The 24,024-nt window shown below is 33.3% G+C and overlaps 1 long non-coding RNA gene across 2 annotated transcripts in view; it reads right to left on the bottom strand.

Moving 5' to 3' along the window:
- Positions 1 to 21,539: 21,539 nt before the first annotated feature.
- Positions 21,540 to 24,024, bottom strand: part of LOC146995193 (uncharacterized) — a 169,279-nt gene continuing 166,794 nt past the window's right edge. Inside the window, exon 4 of one of the 2 annotated variants that reach the window (XR_015043631.1) lies at positions 21,540 to 22,742. This is a non-coding gene — a long non-coding RNA (uncharacterized LOC146995193). The remainder of the gene's footprint in view (positions 22,743 to 24,024) is intronic. The other variant, XR_015043632.1, reaches the window with a different exon arrangement.

Raw genomic sequence — 24,024 nt, 5'->3', positions numbered from 1 at the left:
AGGCGCCAATAACGGTGTACACTGATCATGCGGCGGTAACTAGATTGTACTCAGGGAAAAACTTATCCCCAAGGTTAATAAGATGGGCACTCAAGCTACAAGAATATAATCTGGTAATCAAGCATACCCCCGGAAAGGAAAATATCGTAGCAGATGCCCTATCCAGAATTAAAATAGATGAAGAAGGTAATACTGTAAAGGTGGCAATGCTCACAGCATGTACAATAAATTCCCGAGAAACTGTAATAACCGAACTGGGTAAGGATCCTGAATTTAAAAATATTTATGATTATTTAAAGGATCCTGAAAATTTTAGCCACCAAGATATTGTGGCGATAAGAAATAGGGCGGCCCATTACGAACTAATAGATGGTCTATTAATTTATACAAAAACTACGAATTCCAACAACGAATTTCGACCTGTTATCCCAGCTAGTCTTAGATTAAATATCCTGTAGGAGCTCCATGACAGCCCTTTAGCTTCTCATGCTGGTATTCGAAAACCTATCCAACGCGTACGCGAGGCAGTCTATTTTCCTGAACTGCAAAAGTTAACAAGGGCGTATGTCCAGTCCTGCCCAACATGTCAAGCAGTTAATTATATTAATTTCCGCCCGGCCGAGTTTCTAAATAGTATTAAATCCGAATTTCCAAATGAAATAATTGGCATCGATTTATTGGGCCCTTTCCCAAAAAGTCAGTTAAATAAAAGTCGCTATCTCCTTGTTATGGTTGATCATTTTAGTAAGTGGACCGAAATTGTTCCCTTAAAACGAGCCTCCGCGAAATTAGTTACTGATTCTATTTTAAATAAATATATTTTAAAATACGGAGCGCCCCTAAAAGTTATATCGGATAATGGTCCTCAATTTGTAAGTAATGTATTTGAAGACATGTGCCAAAAACTGGGCATTTGTCATTTAAAAATGGTCCCGTATCGGCCGCAATCAAATATAGCGGAACGGGGGAATAGAAATATAGTGAAAATTATCCGTAGTTATGTTAACAATTTTCATAAAACCTGGGATAACTATGTCAATGAATTTGCTTTCGCCCTTAGGACCGCAAAACATGATACAACGGGCAAAACTCCTGCTGAGTTATTTTTAGGCAGAAAGATTATAACGCCGTTAGATAAATTATTTTATGTGCAACAAAGAGCCCCAGAATTAATAATGGGTGATATAGAAAAACTAATTAAAGAAACAAAAAAGAATACTGAAGTAGCACAGAGAAAACAAAAGCTGTATTATGACTTGAAACGACGGGGAGTAACTTATAAAGTAGGGGATGAAGTGTTAAAAATTAAGCATTCACTTTCTTCAGCACCAGAAGATAAAACTGCCAAATTTTTCACGATTTGAAGGACCATATGTCATAGAAAAAATAACTCACGCTGTAGTAGTGTTAAAAGCCAGGAATGGTGAAACCTGCTCCGCAAACATTGATCAAATCAAACCCTACTATGATCGTAATAAAATGCAAATATTTACAGATCTTTTGCAGGATCCGGCACGGCAGACACGGCGGGCACAAGCTCCAGAGGTGGAACAACGACAAGTACAAGGGCAAGCCATTAAGAGGCAGGAGCAAGTGAAAGGAAAGTTTCCCCGCGGGAAAATTAAAGGTAACAAGAAAAAGAAGCCGTTCCACCGTCCAGAAAAGAGAGCTCACGAACACCCCCAGAATGAAGAAGGGAGAAGGATGACGTATGCAAAGAGAGCCAGGAGAAATGACGGCAACTATAATCCGACTCTAAAACGGAAGATCTACTCATCCGACAGGACTCTCCGCAGCAAATGTCGCCGAACTGCGGAAGGGCCACCAGCGGCGGAGGAAAAGTTACAAGGAAAATTTGAACGGCCAGCAACGAGGTCCAAGCAGGAACGCGAAAGGATTCTCCCGGTTCCGCCAAGACCAGCTGCCATCAAACGGCCAAGACCACAGGCAGCGACGAAAAAGAAGGTATTCAAGGGTGACCGAACTGGAGAAAAAAGAAAGCTTCTAGAGGAAGGCCCTGAAGGGCGAGCCCGCACAAGAAGGAGGATAAAACAAACGAGAATCTGCGCTACCTTCCAGGACTGGGCTCAGAAAAGAATGTCCGAATATAACAAAGATAAGTAAAATTTTATGTTACTTTGCAAACTTAAGTTAATCTTTCATTCTTACTGCAAGTGGCAGATTTCAAGAAGTTTTACGTCATGCGAGGTCTACCTTTATCGCCAAAAAGGCGAGAAATGAGTTGTTACCGATTTTGGTATTATGTTTTTCAATTACTCGCGCGTAAAACAAAAGTTGATGTATAATAGGAATATGTAAAGACTTAAATATTGTAAAAGTTATTGTATAAATTTTATTTAAAACATTCTGGCAAGAAAGAAGTTTTAGTCTGAAAGACTTTTTGAAATGTAGTATTTCAATGTAGAAGAATTAGCACTTGATTTGAAAAGAATAGAAGTTAACAATGTACTACTAATGTATGTCTTCAAATGCGTAAAATTAACGGCATGTTAATATGTTCTTATATACAATGTGAACTGTTATTTTAAATGTTAAGAAATACTGTGATATGGTAAAAGTGAAAGTAATGTTAAAATTTTTTTTTATTCGTGTTACTGTAAAAAGACCAAATCATGGTGAATATGTGTTAAAGGTTGAATGAATGTTGTTAGGCTCTCTGACGCTACACTTCAGAGTTAGCCACTTTCAGAATAGTACCTCAGGGTTTAGAGTTGAAGTTAGGGTGTGTTACGAGGTCTTGGTATGTTGAATTTTTAACACGTTAGGGTTTTGATTGTAGGAGGAAGTGTTGAACACGTATACATAGACACATTCGTGTTTGGTGTTCTTTTACAACATATGTCAGAGAGCACGGGGAGAGATAATTAAAATAGTCATGAATGAAATAAGAATGTTAAGAGAAATATAAATATGCATGTTACTTGCCATTTCATTGTGTAACATTTCATTAAACTAGTTTTCCTTCCAGATCTCTGGAAGGAACCAGATTTGAATAAAAGCTCCTGTTTAGATGCAGTACAGATGAAAAATTGCGTGTCCTTGGAGCTGCTATTGTAAAAACAAATTTCTTTTTTTTTTAATTTCTAGTTTCTAGTGAGAAATGTTTGTAAAAGATTGGCCTCGCGTTAGATTCTAGAGCTAAATGTTTTCAACAAGGTCGTTTTAGACCTCAGTTTAAAACTAATTAACACTGGCGGGAAGTATGTAAGGATCTTAAGTTTTACTAACGTTTATTTTATTTTAAATCTTTACTATCACTTCTTATTTTCTACTTCCGGCCAGAATTAAAAGCGTTAACTAATTTATGCAAAATTTGTCTGGCGAACTCCAAGTACTTAAGTTGTGGCTTTTTGCCAAGCGAGAGAGAGGATGGAGTTAGTCGAAGCAGGCCGCTTACCTTAGAAGTTTTACTCAGTTGCTGGTTGGCTTCCAGGCCAGAGGTTTAATCCTCGTGATAATTTTTAAACGTATTGTAGTGTTAACAGTTCTCTGTACTACATACGGCTTCCTCTTAATATAAGGCCAATCTTCCGTGTTTATTATTCCAAAGTTAAGTTAGAGTTTAGTTAAATATTTTTATATTCTTACGTTTAGACCACAAGTAGTGGGTCTTTGTATTCCGAAGTACGGAAATTATTGTAAAGAGAGAAAAACAAAGGGTTTTGTATACCCTTCTTGTGTATCCTGTCTACTTCCCACAGTTATTGAACATAGATTTAGTAAGCTCTCTGTTCCGAGTCAGGTCCTTGCATGTTCCCGAAAAAAGTAAGACAGAACATTGAACCTGATACCGTCACCAATATAAGAAGTATATTTTACACCTCTTTTTTCCATGGAACATGAAAAATTGTTTATCTTTCCATTCATTTCCATTTTTCCTGAAGAACCAGCATTATTCCCCAAACAGGCCTTGTGTTCACTTACGCCATTTCCTAGAAATGACTCGCAACCTTTGCAATATAAGACAGTATTTCTGTATCGATTACTGTGTTGCTTTCTGACCCTATTACGGAACAGACTCCAACCAAAGACATATGTCCTCGATTCTTCCATGTACCGTCTCAACTTACAGTCACATTTAACGACGAATTTGAAAGAACGATGTGCAATCACAGGAGGGAGATCCATAACGCAGCAGAATTTCTCCATAGCAGCTTTCCCTTGACCAAGAGTTCGCATTGCATACGTAAATCTTCTGTTTAGCTCTGATATATTTTTTCGGACACCCATCATATTAGAGTTTCTGAAAGTTCTTTTACATGAACACTTTGAGCATAGTAACTCAAATTTTGAGCTTAAACCATGATGAAATAGTTCACTTAAATGAACATTACAAATTTTACAACATAAATTATTTTCAATACATTGAAATAGGATATCCAAATCAAATAGTCTATAACCACTAAAATTAGGCTCTAAAGTTATCTTTATCTCTTGGTGGCAAAACAGTGTCACTATTTAATTTTTTAAACGAAAAACTGACACCACACTTCTTATTCATTGTATCATTATGCTGATTTGCCTGGAACTTTCATTTCTTTGGTCGATGAATATAAGATCTTTTATTTTTTACATCTTACTCACAATTTTCCATAATTATCAGGTGATAAAAATACTAAACAAGAACTGCAATGTTATAATAAAAACACCTTCAAAAAAGTCAAAAGAAATTTAGAAATCGCAAAAGAGCTTGTAAACAATCACGTTTCACGCAAATCCAAAGCTGGAGTAAGATTTCAACACATGCCTATGTTAGAATAGTGCTATGTGTAAATCTAATATATTCCTAAGTCGCGCTTTTGAGACATGAAAAACGCAGTTTGAATTTTGTCAATCGGCCCAGTAGAACGGGAGATATAGCACAGTCCTCCCCCCCTTTTTTTTTTTTTAGCTTGATAGCACATCAGCACTGTTTTTCCACCATCTCAAAATAAATTATGAAGATTTGTGCTTATGCAACTAGTTGAATTTCAACAGAAATACACGTTCATATGAAAACGTTGAAGCTCTTTTAAAGGGCCGGTTTTATACCTTTATGCAAATGTAATTCTACCGCATATAGCAGTACTTCCCTGTTAGCTGAATTACTTTCACACTGAGTCTTCCGATGAGAATTTTCCTAATTAAATACCAAAGGATGAATGATTATAAATTTCAAAGCACCTACTATCTTAACGATCGTTTCACTCAAAATCAAATATTCGAAAAGTGAGCAGAAAGGCAAAATAGACAATAGCTAAACATGCGAACATTGAATGTGAATAGCACTTTATTGTTGGTCTGCTGCCTTTTACCAGCTAAGATAGTACTTGCCAGAAACCGTAGATTATCCAACTTTGGGCATAGTGGTAAGAAGTCCTTTACTGAGTTCTCCAGCCGAGTAAACGTAAATGCGATTAACCTCTCGAAGCCGGCTGGTACAGCAGTTGTACAAGGAGAATGACTTTCTCAGACGCCGGCATTGGTACAACTGTCGTACCATTAATGCGCTCCCCATTTTAGAGAATCGCCTATCTGTAGATCTTTGGGTGGTCCATTGTCGCTGCTCAGAGTAGCCGCTGGCTACGCATTATTTCCCTCTTCTTATCAGTTTAGCTACATTTTGGCAAAAACGGCAGGTTTCGTCTCTCGCCAATATACTTGAAAATTAAATAGAGGCCATCTCTTTCTCAATCTGTCTGATAATTTTAATGCTATTTTTTTTTTAGTACTGACTTTTGCTATGATTAAAACGTCAGCGATTTTGCACGCTCTTGAAGCTTACCATATTTAATGTTCTTTAATCATAACAAATAAGAATAGATTAATATTTTAGATTTAATGCCCTTCTAGAAAATAGGTAAAACCGTTTTTATCGTTTACTCGTTTACTTCCTTTTCATACTTATGAATAATAAGATTTTATTTTGACATTGTTTCGTGGAGTGCATAAAACCCTTAAGAACTGTCAACTCTTTCAAAGTGCTTCTATTATGCAGGCAATTTTGTCTGATTTATCAGGAGATAAATAAGAGACAATTGTATGCATAATAGTTTTTCTGATTTTCATTCATTCAGTGATTGCTTTCAATGATTTTCATTGATTGTAAATTAAATAAAATCAATTTATCTTTACACCCTCTTTTATGATGAGATCTGCCAAAAAATATTTAAATATCAGTAAAGCTCACGTTACTTCTAAACTGAATCAAAACATCAGTTAAATGTTATAAAATTTTGGCCAGTTTTATTTGCTGAAATTCTTATACTCTTCAAGAGATAGAGAGAATTCAGACAAGTTGATAAAAAAAAATATCTTAAAAAAGTTGTTATTTTGTCTGTAATAAGGTGTATGTCAACTTACTACTAAATGTATGAAAATTAGGATTGGATTACGGAAAAGCACGCGAACGCTACCTGCTTAAGGGAATGGATGCTTTCGTGTAAACCTTTTTAAGAGAAAATTGCTCGCATTTACATTCCTGGTGGAAAACTCCACATGTAATCAACCCGTTCTTCGGTATTGATTGGATTAATTTGTTCGCTTACTGAATTACATCATAGCACCCAACGATTACCTGTATAAGGGGAGTTATGTCTTCGCGGAGGACTTTCTAAGAGAAGCTGGCTTGCATTTACGTTACACAAAAACCATGAATCCAACTATTTATCCGGGATTCAATTCCAAGCGAGCTATAAGTGTTCAGCCACCTTTACCGCTTTACTGAAGAGCAGGTAAAAATATTGATAAAGGAAAAGTATTGAATTAACCGGTTTCATTTACTAACCTATATTTCTCAATCGACAGTACATAAATTACGCATATGAGGGGGATTATTTGTGAATAAATAAACTGTATTGCACTTTTATCCACTATGTCATATTACAATGGAATTATTGCATTTCAAAGTTATTTCTCATGAATTAATTTTGCTCTTCATTATTTTTGATATTTTCAAAGAGAAAGTTCTACACTTTAAATAAAAATATACACGAGAAGATACTTTATGCAAAATTTGGCGTAAACGGTTTTCTTAATTTTGCTTTGAAAATATTGCAGGGTAATCGTTTTCATTACTGGAAGAAATATAAAAAACAAATTTACTACATGGTATCAACACCCAATATTTCCTTATTCTTTTGAAAACGTGAAAGATTACTCTTTCTAAAATAAATTAGAAAATATATTATGTGCAAGTAGAATATTCGTTGAAAATGAAATAGACTTCAACTTTTGGATATAACGATAGTTTTAGACGAAATTTCTACCTATGGAAAGAAATTGACGTATAATTAATTTTTCATGAACATTTAAAACTGTTCTCAAAATTCTTTTGATGATTGCATGTATAAGTCACGAATTTGTTTCTCGGCTAACATAAACAAAAGCCAATTTTACAAAGAAAAATTCTCGTTAAAGATATACCTTCTTTGCCTGATAGTCCAATGTAATATTTGTTAAAATTAATTATTAAACGCAACCAATTTATCTCGGATTTTGATTTTTATATTATAATAACAAAATTATCGAAAAAAGCAGATTTAAATCTCTGTTATTGTTATGTAAAGCTTTATTATTGCTGTAAGTTCATCTCAAAATCTAATTGTATTGAATCTCATTCTAATCATCTAATGGTAATAAATATTATTATTATTATTTCATTAAATTAGTCATTACCATTATTTTATTAATGAAAATATGTTATTAAAAATCGCATTCCGGCCTGCAGACTTATAGATCTAGTCTGTATTTACTATATATTGTTAAATTTTGTTCTCGCTTTCTAATTTCTAATACGAAAATACGCGAATATAAATGAAGAGTGAAAACAAAGTTAAAAAATTCACAAATTATTTACGAGATTGATTAGAAATAATGAGTGAAATATAAACATTGCATACATTTTGTTCTAAATAAAGTGTGCACTGGATATGCATCCAGTACTGCACATTTATTTATGCACTATTTATTTAGAATTTTGCTTTCATTTAAATTTGAAAGCAAAATAATCATCGAAAAAATTGCAAATCTAGCAACTCTTCTACTATGGGACGTAGGCGTCCGACAAACATGTAAATTTTACTTCATCCATGGAGGGGAACTAACGACTTTTCTCATTAGGAAAATGTCAAAGAGGGGGCAAAACTGTTTCGGATCGCGCTGGTCTGAAAGCTATAATATGAGAATTTCGGCCCGGTTTTAGAAGGTTAAGAGGGTAATGCTTGAGAACCTATTGTAATAATTTTGTGGAAACATTTATTTGGAAGAACGTTTATAAAAGTATAAAAAACATTACAATGAGAGAGAAAATATAAATTCAGGTTTTAGTCAAATTATCTGTATATGAAACGTCGAAATGGTAATATGAGGAGTATTTTATTCATTTGTGTAAGCATTTTATTTACTTGCATACCAACGAGTTCTGACGAAAAGTCTGCATAGATTTATTACCTAATTATTGGCACTTCTTGCAGACGCAAATGAGATCTAATCAGAAAATAATCAAGCATCTGAATCAGTCAATCATCAACACGCACATTCTAAATCAGATTTCTGAATTACTTTCTTGAAGCGTTTACGGTCCAAATAAAACTGAAGAAACATTTTAAACACAAAACAAAGCAGCAGAAGTGTGATAAGTATATATTACTATAAAGCCAACACTCTGTCAGTTAAAGACAAAGTAGTTTGATTAAATAAACAAGGTGAACAGAGACACAGTTGTAGCCGTTTGTAATTTTAAAGTACATAAAGCGCAGGAGTATATCAGAAAACTAGTGAGTAGCACATTGGTTACAATTTTTATTATAAACATGCTGAAACTGTGAATAAAATTTCAAGCATCGGTGGCATCATCGAATGGAGACATGCTTCAGTGTCAGATGTATTTCATTAAAAGATATGAAATATTTTTAAACGTTTAAGAACACAGTTTCTGAAGTACTTGACAGCTCACCCTGTATAAGCTTCATTCCTTTGTTTAAACGTCGGTAAAGAGTTATCACAGATTTTCTTAAAAATTATCGGTGATCAATACTGGTATTGATCAATCATAACGACAATAACATACATTGTTATGGAAAGAGAGAAAGTACTTGTGAGGCCTTTCTGAAAGACCGAGTCTCAGTTTTAATATTTTAATATTAATCTCTACAAGTCTGACCTAACTGACACTACTGAAATAGTTACGAAAAATTGATTCCCACTGTTAAAAAATTGATCTGCATTTTTTTTTCGTAAATTTTATTTTTTTAAACAACATGTCTGTAATCAATGTGCGCACCGCTTTGAACACTAAAACACTGGAAAAACACTAAAATTTGAATCATCGTTGTACAAGCTAAAAAAAAAAAAACAATATTTAATTGTGAGAATAAAATATTCTAACGACTATAATGATAAGTCAAGAATAAAATCAAATCTGTAGCTGCAAGCCTTTTTTAGCGTTATGGTGGTTAGGGAAAACTGAGTGCGATACCGAAGGGCTCGGGTTCGAATCCCGGAGAAGGCATGGATGTAAAATTGTCTGTCCCTTCATAGGAGGCAATGATGGCCCGCCTACTAGGCGCCTCCATGATAAAGAGACTACCGATCTGGCCTTAGGGCAGGACGATGCCGACATAGGCAAGTGGCAACCATAAGAAAAAAAAAAATTGATTGTAATCTTATTCAAAAATTCCTAATTATAAGACGCAAATTTTTAGACACCTTTCTCATGTTCGTTTTTAATGGTAATCAAACTAATATGAAAGTGGACTGAAAAGTCATTTTTAAATGAACCCCATAATCTTATACGTCTCTGTACATTTGCATAAATCCATAATGGGCCAGGTATTATTTTGTCGAAGGACAAGAGTCTAAATGGAACGATTACTTCGCTTGCTTGCGAGTGAATTCTAGGAGGTCCGACGAAGACATCGCGGACGAAAACGTAGCGGAGAAAACAACGTAAGACGGAAACTTCGTTGTAGAAAACATGTGGGAGAAAAGAAGGCAGGAAAACATATCGTAAGTCTAAAACATCATCGAAAAAATCAATCGTGGTACAAAACATCGACGAAGAACAGAAAGCGGTTCCAAAACTTCGCAGTTTAAAAATATCGTCGTGGAAAATATATTCCTATAAAAGAGAGTAAATAAAATAATCGCATGACGATTATTCTGCAGATATATCTTTTCTACTTTTAAAAGGTGCTGGTGCGTATTCGAGTAATGAATTCTAGGTGCGAGTAAGAATGAGGAATATTTTTACCTCTATATTTCATATATTTCCTTTCATTAATAATTTTTTGCTAAAAATCCAAGAAGGAACTCTTGCATTGAAAAGTAGAAAATTAATGATACGTATGGGAGTACTACGCAGTTTTTTATTTTTTATTTTAAGAGAATTTTAAATTTATTTACTTAACTATTAAACGTTATTATTTAATTAAGTCATTTCATAAAGTTGTATTGGCAGTTCTTCATGAACAATATATTTTTAAAAATTTAAAAAAGGGAAAAGGAGCATTTACTTTAGATTAAATGTATTTAAAAGTTTTATGCATGTCTGAAATTTCTAATATTATGTTCTTTGAATAAAATTAAGACTTCTTTTGTTCTTTTTCTTTCAGCTTCTTCAAAGTAATCCTTTTATATAAGTATCCTTTGCATGTTGCGATTCGTTAGTTGTGATGACACAAGTCAGGATGAACTACGTAATATTTCAGTACCGTATTTATATTTATTGGATTATTGGAAGAGCCCGTTAGGGCTCTTTTCCTAAGGGGAGGGAAGCGTTTGGGGAGGACTTTCTCAGGAAAAGTTTCGTACGCACATTACACATTAGAAAAACCACAAAATTCTCAAGCAGCGTGTTTTTGTGCTGGGTCTAGCTACCAGCGTTCAACGACTTTACCTCTGGACCACTGCAGCCAGATAGAGTTATTAACGGAATAGATTATTAACGGAAATGCATTCATTTTCACACTATTTTTTTGAGAAAGATCAAATTTAAATTTAGATCTAGAAAATGTAAAGGCAGAATTTTACAAAAAGAAAATATAGGTACAATAAATCCTCTTGTCGATTACCATCCTAAGATGACCAATGTTTCTGAGAAAATAAGTAAATATAGGTTTTTCACAATGTCTCTCTAAGATGACCTCATCAACGGAAGACTAAAGAGATATGGAATCGTCAACGATCGCTTTGAAACGAATATTTTATATTTAACTTTACATTTATATATTTTTATAAATGATTCTAAAATATGGTTAAGCTTTTGTGTCTCAGTGTGCCACTACATGGAACACCCAAATTGAATCGCTTCGAAAGCCTCTAAATTCAACCGTAAATAGATAAAAATGCTTTTATAATATACTTTGAACTTTTCTTTTTAAACCGTAGATAGCAGCATATCACAAGGAGACACATAACGTTAATTTATTATGTGTTATTAAAATCCATTTTTTCAAGTAATTTTCTCTATTTTTTTAATGATATAAAAATTTTATTTGGAGAAAAATAGGCATAATTTTGCTGGCTGTACTCCAAATTATTTTTTTAATCTTTCATACAAAAATCATACGCAGAATCATTGAATAAAACCAGGTGTTCCATTAGCGGGAACACTGCGCCTTTAGCAATCTCATGCTCTTACTAATCAGAGCATCTGTGCTCTTAGGAGAGAACATCCGTTGTTTTCGTTTTCTGTTTCCGTTGATTTTTTTTGGGGAGGGAATGAATTCAAACAAAGCAGCATTGAGGGGCGAGGTGGTTTTTGGGTTATGAAAGCATTAATATTGGCATCTCGAAATTTTTGGGGGTAGTTTTTAGGCGGGAATTTCATTAGTAGCTTGACTCATCTTTACTTAGACCTACGCGAATTTTTTGCTGTCATTTTAGTCTCATTCCCGTTTATTTTCAATAATTGTGTAGATATTTTTCGTGTATCTATATATTATAAGCTTATTTTTCTTTTTTGTTAATATTAATCGTAGTTAATTATTTTAATCTTAGTTGGTTTGTGCTTCCATCAAAAAGGTGTGACTTGCTTTGAACAATTTCACAAAGATAAGAAATAGGAAAATTTATAAACATTTTTGTATATAGGACTTGTGTATATAGATATGTACCTCATTTATCCGTATATATTCAAGAATATTGTGTATATCCAGGAAACCATGTATACAGCCATAATACAGAGTTTTTTCATTCTTATGCAAACGCTTCTACTCATTTTCGTGCTTCACTGCAATGCTCGCTTAGTCGCACTTTTCAAAGCTCTGGCGGCGCAGTGTTCCACCTCATGGAACACCCACAGAATTAAAACGGTAAGTGCAATTTTTACAACATTTTACCTGTATACTTATTTAGGACAAAATAGACTGAATACATTGTTTCTTGCTGAAATTCCGACTTTAACGTACAGTGCGCCGCAAAGGATTAAATATTTTAGTTCTATGTTACGCAAATTGTATTTCTCTCTTTGTACCGAGGAGAGGCGCAGACACAAATTTGTTAGGATCGTAAAGCTCGGGTTTAGAGCTTTTAAGTTGCGGTGAGTTTCAACTAAGCAGAGGTTCTCCTGAGTTTACTTGGTGAGCCGCTACTGAAGTCGGAGGTTTCAAAGAGTTCTTCGCCGTTCCTCAGCCAACTTAATGTTTGAAAGCCAATAAAGTAGTTTCGGTCAACATTATGACTCTGAGGTTTCTTGGGTTCTACACTGAGGGAGCATGAAGTGAATTTACAGTCCACTACTTTTGAACGACGGGACATATAGTTTTCACACAGAATTTATTCGAAAATGTTTTAGTTATTGCTTGAACTTTTAGAACGAAGTTCTCAGCGAACCACTTTTTTTTACGACCACTTCTTAAAAGTATAGCTGTGGAATTCTGGTACTAATTCTCATCTTTTTAAAATTTCCCATTTAGGTAATATTTTATTACTGCATTTTACAATATAAAGGAAGTATTATAATCACGAAAATTTTGAAGTATCACATTTCAGTGGAAATATCCATTTTGTCCATATCTGAATCCATTTGGATTATTTTTGTGCGACATCTCATACGGACAGAATAAAGACTTTTTCCTTTTCATAGTATATTTTATAATGCATTCAAAAGGGATTTTTTCGTGTTCTCTGTATGTATGTAGATATAATATATGTGTGTATGTATCTCGCATAACTCAAAAACGATTAGCCGAAGAATATTGAAATTTTCTAAAGAGTAGGCTTGCTTCTCTCTTTATATTGCAGGTTAGCTGTACCAACCGTATATGTATATGCTCACGTATATGTACACCAACATCCTTTATCCGGCTTAAAAGTCCCTACACGACCTTTATTTTTGCAATCGTTGCTTGTACTTCCAGTTATCGAAATGTTTTTAAATCACGAAAATATTCATGTTTTGGCGATGTCGAATATTTAAAAAAATTCTTTTTTGACAAATAAGTAAATCCAAATTTTAATACAGTCTCGCGGTTCGTATACTTACATTTGGGAACGTTTCATACTTGTTATCTATATAGTATATAAAGAAGAAAGTTTGTGTGTTTGTCCTCTCATAACTCGGTCACTACTATAGCTATCACCACCAAACTTTCTACAATTAGGTCGACGTCACATTTCTCAAAAAAAAAAAAAAAAAAAAAAAAAAAAAAAGTAGCTAAAATCAGAGCTATAAATAAAAACTCGGAAAAACGATAATTTTCATTCTCATTTTTCGAGTGGCAACAGTCTCGCAAGCTGGAGACGAAAATCTGCTTTATTTCGAAAGTTGTTACCATTGCTCTCTTTCAAATCCTAGAGTTTGTTAAAATACGAAAATAGATAAAAGATGAAATAAAAATAGCTTTCCCAAACATTAAATACGTTATTCCCGATTCCGAACATTCGAGGGAAGCCATTTCGACTATTCTCATCTTAACCACTTTCATGAGCCAAAATACTAATTAAAAATTCTGAAAGTTCTAATTTTCGCACTCATTTTTCCTAGTGGTAACAGGCTCGGGCGTTGGAGATAGAATTGTTTTATTTCGAAAAGTGTTGCTACTGCTCGCTTGCAAATCGTACATTTTGTTAATAAAAAAATTTGTAAATGTTACATAACCTATATATATAAAGAAGAATGTCTGTTTGTGTGTTTGTTTGTTTGTTTGCGTTATTGATTTCTGATCAATTATGATAAATATTTTGCGACATTGAATCGACTAAAGTTGAATATAGGTGAAATATTGGATGGAACTTGAGCTGTTATGGCCATTTGATTAGAAAGACGAAAATCACTAAAAGCTGAGTGACATTGCTTCTGATACAATGAGAGAGAATTATATTTTTCTATCGAAATTTTTTATGTGGGGTTGCATATCGCACCAGACTGAAAAATGTATAACTATGAATCGTATTTTTTGCATCGTTAGAGAAGGATTACAACGGTATCGTTCTCTCTGTTGTTAGATACATTGCTTTCAATCTAACTTAATTGACATCGGGTACTTCCGCTAATAAAGAAATAAAATTAGAAAAAATTCATAAACGCACGACCAAAATTGTGCAGTATACGTAATTTCAAAATCAGCAACTTTCTTTTAGGAATCGGGTATTCAAGTTTGAAAAAGCGATTCGAAGAAATAAATTTAAATGATCAGCAGCAAAAAGTGTGTATATTTTAGTAGGCCTTATAAGGAAATTCACATAACTTATAAGGAACAACACATAAGGCCTTACAAGGCCTTATGTGTTGTTCGCCTGAGATTTTTGATTTTAGTAAGCACATAATTTTTCGATTTTTTTCATTCGAAAAAATATGCGTCTGTTTCTCGTACTTTTCTAATATACAGTGAATTATTTCATAAGGGCATTACGCGGAAGTTTCTAATTATTAGTTTATATATAGTATATAGACATTGTCAAACATTCGTTTCCTTCAGATGTAAACCACCTGTTTCTCGACCGGGCCCAAACAGCTTTTTACATATTGTTAACTGCAAACAATCATTCGATTTACTGCATAGTTAAATGGAATGTACTCTGAGAGCTGAAAAATGTCATCTAAGCAATTTGCAATTTGATTCATTACTAGTAAACCTGAAATCAGTTTCGTTATTTTAACAAGAAAGGGCGTTTTTATGCATAGTGCTGGAAATAGATTAAAGATTTAATAAAAATTAAATTTTAGGTTCGAGTTCCATTTGACGAATATCAAAATGTTTACCTTGAAAAATTAATAAAAGTATTTTGAAAATAGGAATGTAATTTTTAATTATTTTAAATCTATTTACTCTAAAGCAAAATGCCGTTACATTAAATATCAGAGGCACAAGTAGAAGATATAGAACTGGATATAAATGGCTAGAAGTAAGAAACAAACAGAAAAGAAAGAGAGCGATCAGAGTAAAATTATTCATGTTAAATTCAAATGGAAAGAATTTGAAAATGCTATATTTCAATAGCTAAGATTTAGTTAACTCTAACAGGGAGAAGTACCTCATATGGGCATAGTATACTACATAAGTGAAGTGGTGAAAGCATACGGTATCGTGTTTTTACTATTTGAACACTTTCGAAGATCTGAATGATGAGTTTATATATGTCAAATACTCTATTAATTACTTATCTCTATCTATCTGTAATTATACACGTACTGTCCAGCAATGAATGCTCGATGTATAGGTCACAGCCACTACCCCACCAAAAGAGAAAACTTTCATTTATGAAACTTCCTAGTACGTCTGCCAGGGAAACGAAAACAGGCTTTACATCTAACATTATCCTGCACACTTTTATGAAACATTAACATTTTGATTCGACCCTTTTGTTTTATTTTATTTTGAGTTTTGTTCAAGCAAACGTTTCGAAAATCATTCCTACTTGTAAATACCTGTTTGTTTCTTGTATGTTTGGGGCACCATTGGTCATGCGGTTAGGATTGCAGAATACTGAGAGTTTTATGGAACTGATCATCCCAATTGTAATTTCCATTATTTATATACAAAAACAATATAGGAGCATGAAAAACACCAATATGGATAGTTTAATAAGACGAAACTTCAGCTCGTAAGTGCTGATAAAAAACAATGTACAATAACTAAATGTTACTGTAGGATGTTTATTATAGCTTAATAAACAATATTCTGTTTTTGCTCAAACACAGGGTTAAAAATACCAAGTGGTTGACACGAAGCCACATAAATTTCATTTGACTAATTATTAATATATTATATCATCATAATATTAGTTAGCAGTGGTAAATCTAGGTATTAAAAAACCGTAAACACGAATTTTTGAAAATTTTAATATTTCTTCTTTTGGCCATGTTTGAATTATCCATTTGAAATTAGGCATCAAGAAGGTGGCAAGGGGCCTTCATTTTCAAGGAATGATTTCTACCGGCAGTAATTTTACAATAATATTATAAGATTAGACATTATAAATCTGACAGCATGAATGCATTATATGAAAAAAACCAGAAATTTGCATTATTTTGCTGTAGAATGTTATACTAATTCTCGATTATCCGTGTGTGGTATAGCCGTCTTGCAATTTGGAACTAGGTACTGTTGAAGCAATTTTAAGCGACCAGCGAATATATTTTTCATTTAGTCAATTTGTCGAAATTTTAATCTTTTTAATTGCAGTTTTACATCATTTTGCTTAAAAACGAACGTGAGTAACTCATCTGAAAATCTATAAGCTGTGAGAGAAATCATATTGAACGATCTGAGCATACAGAGGAGAGTAATTATATGCCTTTGGCTTTACAATCCTTGTTAGAATATTTCATTTTCAGAGTTGTGTTTTTGTGTTTATTGCAGCTTGTAGGATGATGAGTGAAATTGCTTGGAACTCCGTGCATTAAATAAGTGCAAACATTGGTTACAGACTTTGTTAATTAAAAAAAATTAAACTTTACAAAAAATAATGTTACAGAATACATATATTTCTTTTACATTCCGAATCAATTTTTCGTATCTAGTTGAGTCACATAAATTATGACAAACTTTGAGAAATTAATTTAAAAGAATTAAATATGAAAAAAAAAAGAATTTAACAAAACAATTATAACTTGGCTATGCGAGAAATCTCACAAATACTACGTTTATGTTTCCGAACAAATGCATAATATTCCCGCCATTTCTATCTATCAATTTTATCATTTATCTCTCACACCCTTTTTTTATGAAAATCTGTGATAACACTTTACAAACATTTAAACAAATAAAGGAAACTTATACAGATTGGACTGTCAAATACCTCGAAAAATTAGTTGTTAAATTTCAAAAAATTTCAGATTTCATTACGAGATATATCTGACATCGAAACAGGTCTCAATTCGATAATGTCATGGATTTTTAGAATTATGATTACAGTTTGAAATTATCCTTATTATATGAAAAATATTAAATAAATTTGTTATATATCAGTTTCCTTGCACACTCTTGTGCTATATGTACTTTAACGTACAAAGAACGAACGTAGAATAATAATATATTATAGAAAGAACGTTATAGAATAATACGTTATAGAACGTTATAGAAAGAACGTTATAGAATAGTGTTATGAATGGTTATTTAAACCAAACTGCTGTGCGTTTTTAAGGCCGAGCGGTAGCTTTCTAATTAACACGCTGAGTTCGGCGCCGAATTTGCTGTCCTTTCCGTTCAGCCGGCAGCGAGCTAAGCCTTAAAGCTAAGCCGTATTTTTGTTTAGAATGTTTCAATACATTTCATTAATGCTAAATTTGATCACATTTAATTGAGACTATATTTATTTTTTAACTTATAGTGTCGGTTCCGTGGAACGACGCCAGGCAAACGAAAATTCCAGTGTCGGTTCCCAGGGACCGACGCCGGCCACACGGAAAGTTCACTGTCGGTCCCCAGAGACCGGCGCCCCGCTCATCGTGTTAAGAAAGTTTCGGGCCGGTAAGTAAATATGTATTTAATTCAAATATATGAATTGATATGTAATCTATATATATGATTGATTGTATTTGAGTTCTATTTCGAATACTCAAAACTTAAACACAAAGAACTAGAGGCAGCAGATACATAAATCAGTTTATTGAACGCAATTTAACAGAATCGTTACAGGTGATGAGATGTGGGTAGCTCACTTCACCACAGAAAACAGCAACTCACGATTGATTGGCGTCACAGGGATCCACGCGCCGGACGATCCTCAGTCTATGCACGGAAATTAAAGTCCACGGTATTCTGGGATAGTAAAGGCTGCTCATTGACGTATTGGCGAGTGGTGCTCCGGTGGAAGCTGATCTTTATTGCGCTTTACTAGAGAACATCTGAAGAGCCATTCAGAACAAATGGTTTGGGATGCTCAGTGCTGGTGTTGTGGTGTCCTACGACAACATCGGACGCATACGGGGAATTCCACAAAATATATGTTGCAGACGTTTCGCTGGGAGATGTCTGACCATCCATTCTATGGCTTCGATCTTGCTGTTAAGTACTTCCACGTGTTATTGCACCTGAAGACGTTCTTGTCTGGGCACACTTTCCTACAGGTGAAATGTTGCAGACAAATGTGACGGGCTGCCTTTCTTCCCAGGCGACAGACTTCTATGACACTCTAATGGAAATAGGTAACCGACGCTATGACAATTGGTATAGTTCCGATGTTTCTTATGCTGAGAAGTAGCAGAAATATAGCTGTATCTTTTGCAATAGGTTTTTCCAGGTAATAAGACTTTGTTTTTTATGGTTTACGGCAAAGTAATTTTTCGGACGACCCTCTTATTGTTTAAATAATCATTATCAAATGAATATACCTTCATCTAAATCAATATCTAACTCATTGAAATCATCATATATATAAATTTCCTTCTAAATCCAATCAACTTCATCTGCTAATCTAAGACATCTAACTAAGCATAACTACCCAAAACACATCTTCATGTTAAACCATCATATATATATATATTATCATCATCATCGTCATTGAAAATATCGCCAAATTAAGATAAATCATTATAGCTCAAATCAACTAAATAAAAAGCAGTATCATCTAAATCACCACCATCAACAATATGATTCTCATTTGATCATCGTCTTTATCACCTCAAACTTCTAAATCACCATCAAAATTGTTATCTGAATAACCAAGAAAGAAATTATAAAATTATCACCAGATAATTCAAAACCATCATTTAAATAATCATCATCATCGAAATCATACCTTCAGTTTAAACCGTCGTATGTGTCATCATCACCATTATCATCGTCGAGATAGATAAATCATAATCCTCCAGATCATCTAAATAGAAAGCAATATCAACCAAATCATCATCTTCTTCATCCTCATTTAATCATCGTCTTTATTGTCTAACTCCTCTAAAGTATTATATAAATCACTCTCACATCATGTATAAAATCGTCATCAGTCAAAACTATGTCACCATCAAATTCATCTAAATATTTATTATCACTTAATACACATCGTCATTTTAACCATCATGTATATCGCGTCACCATGATCATCGTCAGAATAAGATAAACCATCATCACCCAAATCACATCAGTCATTCTAAACCATCCTATGTATCATCTTCATCATCATCATTGAAGTCGTCGTCAGAATAAAAAAACTTCACCTAGATACAAAGCCCGATTACCTAAAGTTTTATTATCATCCTACTCAATTATTCATACTCTTCATCACTAAACCATATACTCACGACCACCTAAATAAAAAATCAGCAGCAGTTAATCTAAATTGTCGTCCTCAAAATTCCAGTTAAATTATTCAAATCATCGTCGTTTAAATCATGACTTTTTAGTGTTTCGCTAGTGTGCCGTCAAATAGAGCCAGTTTCATTCAGGTACAGACAGAAGGATATCACCGGAAGTTCACTATCGTTGGTTCAGGTGTAGTAACCAACCGCCCTCAGGAGATGCCAGAGCCTTGGGTACGTAGCCGAAACCTATGCCAGCTTAGATAACGTGACACTCGGAAGTGACGTAAGAGTTTGAATAACGTAATGTTTCAAAAAGTTTGGTTTTTGTGACAACGAAAATATTTTTTAAAGTTTCATTTCTTCCGGAAACGACGAATTGTTTTTTTTTTTTTTAGGCAACGGCCTCTTGAACCCCTTGAAATCTTGTTTGTAATGACATTAAAAATTTCCCTTTTATCATTAAATCTGTATTTGTTTTTAATTGAGCATCTCATTATTTACTGTTTGTTCATTTTGCATAATTTTAATATAATAATAATAAGCCAAATGCAAAATGTTAATCGTTAAAGAGAAATGCGACCAGAGATATAAAATTAAAAATTAAAAGACAAAGAATTAAATTTATATATCAAGTTTTACCAGAATAGAAAAAAAAGAGAAAGGACTTTAAAGAATAGAATAGTTGAAGGGGTGATGAAAGCCAAAACATTTCATAAAATGAGGATTTCTGATATTTGCATTTTCAAATTCTTTACAATTTTAGCTTTCTTAAAACACCGTTCTTTAATCTCTATGAAAATTAGGACTGTACAAAATCTAGCTTTAATTTGTCATTGAATACTTTGATAATTGAGAATTTTTACATAAAATCGCGTTTTCCCCCGAACGTTATTTTTTATACTCGATGTAGTAGCTGTTCTCAAGAACTACTGCTCACAGGTATCTGAAATTTTTATACCTTATTTACTACGCTTCCAAATATTTGCCGAAATGAGCTTTTGATTATAATCAGTGCTAAATTTTACTATGCGTAACAAAATATACTGTAAAATACTCTAAAATTTAAAATGGTAAAAAAGCTCGTTTCAGGATATTCAGCTAGGTATTGTGATGTTCCTTCCCTTAGCGAAAGACGTTTCCAGAACATTTTATCCGCGAGGGGCGAAAGACGGTTAAAGGAAGGGACGTAGTTACGCCGGAAAACAGAGTGGGGGCAAGCTGGTGGGAAGAATACGAGACTTGTGACTTTTGCGGTTGGACCGGCTGTCATGCCGTGTGCAAAGAGATAACTTAAGCTAAATGTATAGTAGTGGTATTTGTTTTATTGTGTATTGTGTAATAAATTAGTGGATAAAATTTCAAAGCTGATGGAGATTATTTTCCTATTATAGCGAGTGCATGAGAAATGACCGAACCCGCCTCGGAGTTGAAACGGCGCGAGGTGCAAATCGGCGCAGTCAATAGGATAAGATTGTGAAAAACAAAATCACTAAATAGTGAAAATAATAAATAAATATGGTTGTAAAAAGTTACTGAAAGTTATAAAATGAAATTCGGTGATAGTTCACGAATGGATCTACGATGAGAGAAGAATTTTATGACGAAAGAAAATGGCGCGTTTAGGGCCATGTGTTCGAATAAATTCATCCGATTTGTGAAAGCGTGATGTGCTAAAAAGTTAACAGCCAGTGAGTGGTAAAATGGGATCATCAGTGTTCATCATCCTAGTGAAATCGTGAAAAGTTAAATCAGGGGTAATGTGAATTACCGTGTTGTAATCATGTCAAGTTACGTGCCACTGCAATGTGCTCATGATTAAAGTTAACAGCTTCAAGTTGTGCTCTTCGTTCGATATTTTCACTATCGGGATCAAAAGTAAGTCCTTCTTAATTTATATATTAACCATATGAACTTAGAAAATTATAATTGTTTTTATGTCTGTTAATAACATGATTCGAATGTCAGGCGTTAAAGCCAGTAGACACCGAGGAAGTATATTTTATATGGAAATGAGAAATTAAGGTTCTTATTTTTATCAAGATATAGGAGATTCTTAGAGTTTCTTAGAGCAAGGAAAACGATTATTGAAACATTTGAAAATAATAAAAGAGTTATGTTTGACCCACCATCGAAAGCTGAGAAATGGCTGTTCTTTTTACATCATGCTGAAGTGATTCTTAATCTCTATAAAATATCTGAAGAAGGGAAAATTATTTTGCAGAGTTTAAAAACAAAAGTTAAAAGTTTGATCGCGACTCTCAATGAAATGGATTGAAATAACAATATTATATTATGTATATAATTAAATGTATACTATACTAGTGATATTTGTTTTATTGTATATTGTGTACCGTTATGTGTAATAAATTAGAGGATAAAATTTCAAAGATAGAGATTATTTTCCTACTATGGCGAGTGCATAGACGAAGCTGCCTCGTGCTTGAAAGAGCGCGAGGTGATAGATGTACTTTAATTACGTAAAAACCTTCAAACCTGTAAGAACAGCAGATTTTCAGAAAAGGTAATCCAAAAATGGCCAATTCAACATTGTTGCTATAGGGTTTCCAACACCCCTTAATAAAAAGGAGTAAAATATTTTTAAAAAATGGCATTTATGGAAATACGAAATAGAAATATGTTTAGCTTTAAGAGTATATAATATTTCTGTAAAATAAATAATGTGAGCATTTAAAAGCAATTTTTTAAAATAAAAAACCAAAAGGAAATATTTATAGTTTTTAAAATCAGCATTACTTTTGTAAAATGAAAGAACTTAAAATCTTTTTAAAGTAAAAATTGCGAAAAGAAAAATTTAAATTAAAGTTTCACGTTATTAAACTAAATATTGAAGAGAAAAACATTTTTGACACGAGAAAGGGAAAATAAAAGAATTTAAAAGTCAAAATTGCATTTACAGAAGTTGCAACTTTGATAGAGATTCGCGTTCCTTTAAGCCTCGGGCGTCTTCCTATGACGGTCGGTTACTATTAAGTTTGTTATTGTAAACTGGCTATTCAAATTACAGTCGGTATGCGCAAAGGGGGCCTGAATCTTCATCCTGAAAAATAAACAAAATTATTGTTACACGTCACATAAAAATATCAGTTAAAATGATAATTCAATTCTTAGTCACAAGCATGAGAATATTTGAGAAGGTTATATGGCATACGCAAATAACCAAAATGAAAGGTACTCGAAACGCATGTCTGTGCACTGTCTGCAAAAGTTCAGACCGGATCTTGGTCGTTTGTGGTAGGCATTGACTTGCAAGTACAAATGTGTTTTGAAAAACGTAAATGTTTGCGGTTTGGTACTTTTAAATTTAAAGTCATTTGTTTTGTAAAAATTACGAAGCCTAGCTCTTCATATATTTCTCCGACACTCATAATTTTATGAGGAAACAGTTTGCACTCGTTATGAAATAATTTTGAACATAAGTATCTCCGTCTGATTTCGATTGACATCAGTCAATTGTTTTGTGATTTATTTCTTATAACCAAAAGGAAAGTTTCCGAAATGAAGTCTAGGTATTGGAGGAAAGAATAATTAGTAAAATGTAGAAAACTGATACTTTTATTTTCAGCTTTTTTGAAATGAACTCATTATGCAGCGTGCCAAAAAAATTAAAAAGACTTCTCTCGAAATTTAATTTTCAACGTTCTGTTTTGGAAATGAAAATACCAATTAACAATAGACAGAACTCGTCCTTGACTTTCTAAATTATTCTAGAAATCCTTGACTTCCTATAGCTGGTAAAAACCTGAAATCTCTTACTAAATTTGTCATGGAATATGCCAGTAAATTTCAAACGTAAAAATGTGCGCCATTTGTTTTTACATAAAATTTCTCATATAAATAATTCTTGGTTTAGACTTTTTTTGAAAAGTATCTTGACCCAAAACGTTTAAACTGTTTTCTTAAAACATTCGTTTGCTATTGAAAATTTTATAAATATAACTAGACTGAGTTTTGAATAAATGAAATTACAACGCATAAGCACATTGTTGGAACATTTTGTATAAGAAAACGTAATCGCATATAAATCAAGTTCTTATATCGCTTAATTACAATGCATCAGATCTTTAGTAAATAAAGAAAGCAATAAAATACACATGGCGGTTTGGCAATACCAAAAATATCATATCCCGCAACAGCTCTTCTTGATTATTTCATACCTTATAAAACACGAGCAAATATGTCAATTGCGGAAATATTGCAGTTTGGCAAGCGATAAGGTGCTGCGCAGGAGAATTGATTATCGGGGAAAATATTTCTGCAAGGTAGGAGGTGATTTGTATTCATTCTGGATGTGGAAGAGATTGTTATTCTAGGACTTCGAG

The sequence above is a fragment of the Stegodyphus dumicola genome, chromosome 10 (assembly GCF_044657685.1).
Source record: "Stegodyphus dumicola isolate Sdum_Otavi_A_Nest chromosome 10, ASM4465768v1".
NCBI classification, from domain to species: Eukaryota; Metazoa; Arthropoda; class Arachnida; order Araneae; family Eresidae; genus Stegodyphus; species Stegodyphus dumicola.
The sequence above is the reverse complement of the archived record's forward strand: the minus strand, read 5'-3'. Positions and strand labels throughout refer to the sequence as shown.